Below are 6,431 nucleotides of genomic sequence, written 5' to 3'. Positions count from 1 at the left end.
TTCCTAACTAATGGGGGTCAGGAAACACATCTCTTAACCATAACATCTACATCGTTTTTTATGTGATGGGTTTTGCTGTCATAGATTCAATCAATTAATTCAAATTAACAAATTTGTTAAAGACCTAGTCTTGTAACAATCATTTCTTTTGTTAAAAAGTATTTACTTTTTATTTGAGCTCATAAGACAACCAAAGCAGGATCAAAATTGTGAAATTTTGCTTTTATTGTATTTTTTTTTCTGTATACATTGGCAGGTATGAATTATTTTGGGGAAAGCCCAAAGCCCAGGGAGTCATGATTTCTATTCTTGGGTTTCAAGGACAGTAGACTCTAGCAAGATCATCCATGTAAGCAATGAAAAGTCAATTATCTTTCATTTTACTGTTAAGGACAGCAGAAAAAAATTATGGTAAGGATTATGAGCCATCATGTCTTAGGAATTGTGTTTTACCAATATCAGGGAATTTTGAAGTCAGAACTGAGGCCACAGTCCACCGATCAAAACAGTGGTACAGTTCAATTGCACACAATCTGTTTTCTATTTAAAATGTGTTTTAGACTCGAATAAAAAAATTTGGGCTAACTTAACAGTTTTAATGTGGGGGGATCCAAGATGGCAGTGAACAGCATGCACCAGATCTGAGGGGCAAAGGATCTGAAACTCCAAAATTGGTGAATGAAGGGATTGCTGAACCCAGAACAGAGATCTAGGCTTCCAGGGAGAAAGGGGACTAACCATGAACTGAGTTCATTTAGAATCAAGTCACCGATGGACTCCTCCGTGTACCTTTCCTGGGGGCTGACTCCTCCGTGGTCCTTTCCTGGGGGCTCAGTCCCCAGGCACTTCCCCATATCCAACTCCCTATTCCCTCTTTGGAATAGGCAGAGGAGATGGCCCTCAGACACTGCCACAGAACACAGTGCCCAGGCCCCAGGACCGACGCCTAACAAAGAAAACTCAGCTCAGGATTTGGAACAGAAGATACTCAGTCCCCACCCCCCAACCCCAGGACTCCCCTGGGACTGGCTACTATAATTGTTCCCTGGCCGAGGTGAAGTTTACAGAGGCAAGGCAGCCTGCAGAGTCTGCCACAGAGCACAGTGCCAGGGCCGCGCCCAGCACAGCACAAAGTGCAGGTGAACACCAAGACCTACTACACACACACAGCACTATTGAGCTGACTGTTAGCCTACACCCATATTTCCCAGCAGGATCAAATCGAAGAATAGAGAACAAGGGGAACCCCTGTGCATTACAACTGGTCCTGCAAGAGAGTGTGCCTTCAACTGAGTGCTTGCAGAGCCCCAGATCCAGGGCCCCTCTATGCAAGTAACCAGACACTAGATCCCTAAAATACACACCCCTATTATGGGCATCATAGGGATTCTTGGGACAGCGTTCTCAACACTGAAGCCCTTGCTCTGTGGGTCTACCAATGAATTATAGGCAAACAATTCCTGGAGCCCAGACAGATCTGCATACCAGTGGCTTGTAGACCACTGAGGTAGTCAGGGAATCTGAGCCTGCACACAGAACCCTCTAAAAGTACCTGTGAATAGCACCAGAGTCACATTCCTCACTTAGGTACAGGTAAAAACACCAATTCACACTCTCAAACCAGTGGACCTCTCTCGTCTTCCTGAAAAACATTCCAGAAACCAGAAAAAGATGGATCTAGTTTGTAGTACAGGCTTCAGAAAAAGTGAGGGTTACAGATAGGCAGATGGCCAGAGGCCAGCATAAGAACACATTCGAGAAAAATCAGAACATCATGGCTTCACCAGCAACCCCCAAAATCAATGGACATGTCAATTCATTGGAAACACAAGAAAATGACTTTAAAATTATGTTTATCCAGTTATTAGAGTCTCATAAAGAGGAAATAAACAAATCTCTCAAACAGCCACACAAATATAGACACATAAAGAGGAAACAAACAACTCTCAAAGAAATAGCCACACAATTTGAGGCAAATAAAGAGGAAATGAATGAAGCTCTGAAAGAAATGACCACATAAATGGAGGCAAATAGAGAAGAAATGAACAAAGCTCTCAAAGAAATACAGGCGAATACAGCCAAACAAATAGAGAAACAATTAGCAGCATGCACAGAGGAAACGAATAAAAAATAGCCATCATTGAAAAACAGGACTCTACATTCAAACAGATGAAGGAAATGGTGCAAGGCATGAAAACAGAATTAGAATCAATACAGAATACACAAACAGAGAAAACCCTGGAGCTGGAGAACAGAGAAAAGATCAGGAACTACAAAGGTAAGCATCACCAACAGAATACAAGAGATAGAAGAGAGAATCTCAGGTGCTAAAGATACACTTGCAGAAATTGATACATCTCTCAAAGAAAAAAATAAAATCAGAAAAGTTCCAAACACAAAACATTAATAAATTGAGGATACCATGAAAAGACAAATCTAAGAATAACAGGAGAAGATGAAAAAGAAGGTATGAGACTCCAAGGTCCAGAAAATATTTTCGAGAAAATCATAGAAGAAAATTTCCCAACCTAAAGTAAGAGATGTCCATAAACATACAAGAGGCCTACAGAACACTGCATAGATTAGACCAGAAAAGAAATTCTTCATGTCACATCATAGTCAAAACATTGAACCTGCAGCACAAAGAAAAACTACTAAAAGCAGCAAGGGAAAAAGGCCAAGTAACATTTGAAGGTAGACCTATCAGAATCACTCCAGATTTTTCATCAGAAACTATGAAAGCCAGAAGAGCCTGGGCAGAGGTCATGCGGTCTTTAAGGGAACACAGATGCCAACCCAGACCACTATACCCAGAAAAGCTTACAATCAACATAGATGGAGAAAACAAAATATTCCATGACAAAACAAAATTTAAACAATATCTACATAGCAATCCAGAGCTACATAAGTTACTAGAAGGAAAATTCCAACCCAAGGAAAACAAAGACATCCAAGAAAACATAAGATAGATAACTTAGACAGATAACTACACAACAAAAAAAATAAACAAAACAATACAAGCAATGAAACACAGTAACACCACCAACCCCACATCAAAAGAAAGTAACATTCATTTGTCACTAGTATCTATAAACATCAATGGACTCAACTCTCAAATATAAAAGACACAGACTAACAGAATGGTTGCAGAAACAAGATCCAACATTCTGTTGCATCCAAGAAACACACCTATGCAAAAAAATAAACATTACCTCACAGTAAAGGGCTAGAAAAATGTTTTTCAAACAAATGGACCCAGAAAACAAGCTGGGGTAGCTATCCTAATATCTAATAAATTAGACTCTCAACCAAAATTAATAAAAAAAAAAAAAAGATGAGGCAGGGCACTACATTCTCATCAAAGGAAAAATCCTCCAAGAGGATGTCACAATTCTGAACATCTATGTTCCCAAAACAAGAGTGCCTACATTCATAAATGAAACAGTATTAAAGCTGAAATCACATATTGATCCCAACAGCTTAATAGTGGGAGAAGTCAACAATCCACTCTCACCAAGGGACAGATCATCTAGACGGAAGCCAAATAGGGAAATAAAGGCACTTACTGAGGCCCTATGTCAAATGGACCTAATAGATATCTACAGAACTTTACAACCAAACTCAAAAGACTGTATCTTTTCAGCATCTCATGGAACCTTCTCCAAAACAGACCATATAGTGGAATACAAAACAAGCCTTAACAAATAAAAGAAGATTGAAATAATCTTCTGTATCCTATCTGACCACCATGGACTAAAGCTGGATCTCAACAACAATACAAATAACGAAAAGCCTACATGCACATGGAAACTGAACAACTAGCTACTTACTGAAACATGGGATAAGGAAGAAATAAAGAAGGAAATTAAAGACTTCCTAGAATTCAGTGAAAATTAATGTACAATATACCCTAATTTATGGGACACATTGAAAACAGTAGTAAGAGGAAAACTCAGAGCACTAAGTGCCTTCAAGAAGAAATTTGTAACATCTCATACAAGCAATTTATGGACAACTGAAAACCCTAGAAAAACAAAAAGAAGCAGATGCATCCAAAAGGAGCCTACAGCTAGAAATAACCAAACTCAGGGCTGAAATCAATCAATTAGAAACAAAACTATTCAAAGAATCAATGAAAGCAAGAGCTGGTTCTTTGAGAAAATCAGCAAGATAGACAAAACTTTAGACAAACGAACTAAAAGGCAGAGAGAAACTATCCAAATCAGCAAAATCAGAAATGAAAAGGGGGACATAGCAATAGACACTGAGGAAATCCAAACAATCATTAGGTCGCACTACAAAAACCTATATGCCACAAAATTTGAAAATCTAAATGAAATGGAAAATTCTCTTGATAGATTCCATCTGCCAAAATTACATCAAGATCAAGTAGAAAGATTGAATAATCCTATATCCCACAAGGAAATTGAAGCAGTCATCAACAGTCTCCCTTCCAAAAAAAAGCCCAGGACCATATGGTTTCAGCACAGAATTCTACCAGACCTTCAAAGAAATGCTAACACCAATTCTCTCCAAACTATTCCATAAACAGAAACAGAGGGAACATTACCAAACTCAATTTATGAAGCCACAGTCACCTTGGTACCTAAACCACACAAAGATCCAGCAACAACAACAGAAAGAGAACTTCAGATCCATCTCTCTTATGAACATTGATGCAAAAATATTCAATAAAATATTTCAAACAGAATCCAAGAATACATAAAAAATATCATCCACCATGATCAAGTAAGCTTCATCCCAGGCATGCAAAGATTGTTCAATATACGCAAATCCATCAATGTAATCTACTATATAAACAAACTGAAGGAGAAAAACCACATGATTATCTCCTTAGATGCAGAAAAAGCATTTGACAAAATCCAACACCCATTCATGTTTGAAAGTCTTAGAGAGATCAATTATACAAAACATCAATCTCAATGGAGAGAAAATTAAAACAAACCCATTGAAGTCAGGGAAAAGGCAAGGCTGCCCACTGTCTCCATATCTCTTCAGTTTAGTACATGAAGTCCTATCTAGAGCGGTAATACAACTAAAGGAGATCAAAGGGATACAAATCGGAGAGAAAGAAGTCAAAGTATTACTAGTCACAGATGATATGATAGTATGCATGAATGACCCCAAAAATTCAACCAGAAAACTCCTTCAGCAAACTGGCTGGATTAAAAATCAATTCAAAAAATCAGAAGCTATCCTGTATACCCAAGACAAAAGGGCCAAGAAAAAAAATAGGGAAATAACACTTCACAATAGCCACTAATAACATAAAGTACCTTGTTGTGACTCTAACCATGCAAATGAAAGACCTGTTTAAAAAAAAAAAAAAACTTCAAGTCTCTGAAGGAAGAAATAGAAGAAGATATAGAACATGGAAAGATCTTCCTTGCTCGTGGATTGGTAGGATAAACATTGTGAAAATGGCCATTCTGCCAAAAGCAATCTACAGATTCAACGCAATTCTCATCAAAATACTAAACAATTCTTTACAATTCTTGAGAAGAAAATTCTCAACTTCATGTGGAGGAACAAAAACCCAGAATTTCCAAAAGGACCAGTACAACAACAGGTCATCTGGCGGTATCTCCTTCCCTGATCTCAAGTTGTACTACAGAGCAATATTAATAAAAACTTCATGGTATTGGCATAAAAAACAGAATGGTGGATCAATGGATTTGAATAGAAGACCCAAAAATAAACCCACAAACCTATGGATATTTGATTTTTGACAAAGAAGCCAAAACCATTCAATGGAAAAAAGATGGTGCTGATCTAACTGGATGTCTACATGCAGAAAAATGAAAATAGATCCATATTTATCTCCCTGCACAAAATTAACACCAAGTTGGATCAAAGACCTCAAATTAAAATCATAAACACTAAATCAGTTAAAAGAAAAAGTGGGGAATATCCTGGAACTCATTGGCACAGGAGATAACTTCCTGAACAGAACACCAGCAGCACAGACTCTAAGATCAACAATCAATAAATGGGACCACATGAAACTGAAAAGATTCTGTAAAGCAAAAGACACTGTAGTCAGAACAAAATGGCAGCCTACAGACTGGGAAAGGATCTTCACCAACCCTATATCTGACAGAGGGCTGATATCCAGAATATATAAAGAACTAAAGAAGTTAAAAAGCAATAAATCGGGGCAGAGACAAGATGGCGACTAGCATGCACAGTTTCTGAGCTGTGGAAGAGCTAAACGCCTGAGTTGGTGAGTGGAAGGACCTATGAAGCCAGATAAGCAACGATGAGGCTTTCTAAACAACAGGGAACATCACATGTGGTGAGAACTTTGGTCTCAGTCACCAGGGGACTTGTTTGGGGAGGGAGAGAAACAATCCTTTGATCTCCCAGCACTCCTCTTTCTCAGACCTCCCTCCTCCTCAGCACAGTGAATT

Source organism: Psammomys obesus, unplaced genomic scaffold (assembly GCF_907164565.1).
Source record: "Psammomys obesus unplaced genomic scaffold, mPsaObe1.curated_primary_1811, whole genome shotgun sequence".
NCBI lineage: Eukaryota > Metazoa > Chordata > Mammalia > Rodentia > Muridae > Psammomys > Psammomys obesus.
This window is presented reverse-complemented; position numbering follows the sequence as displayed.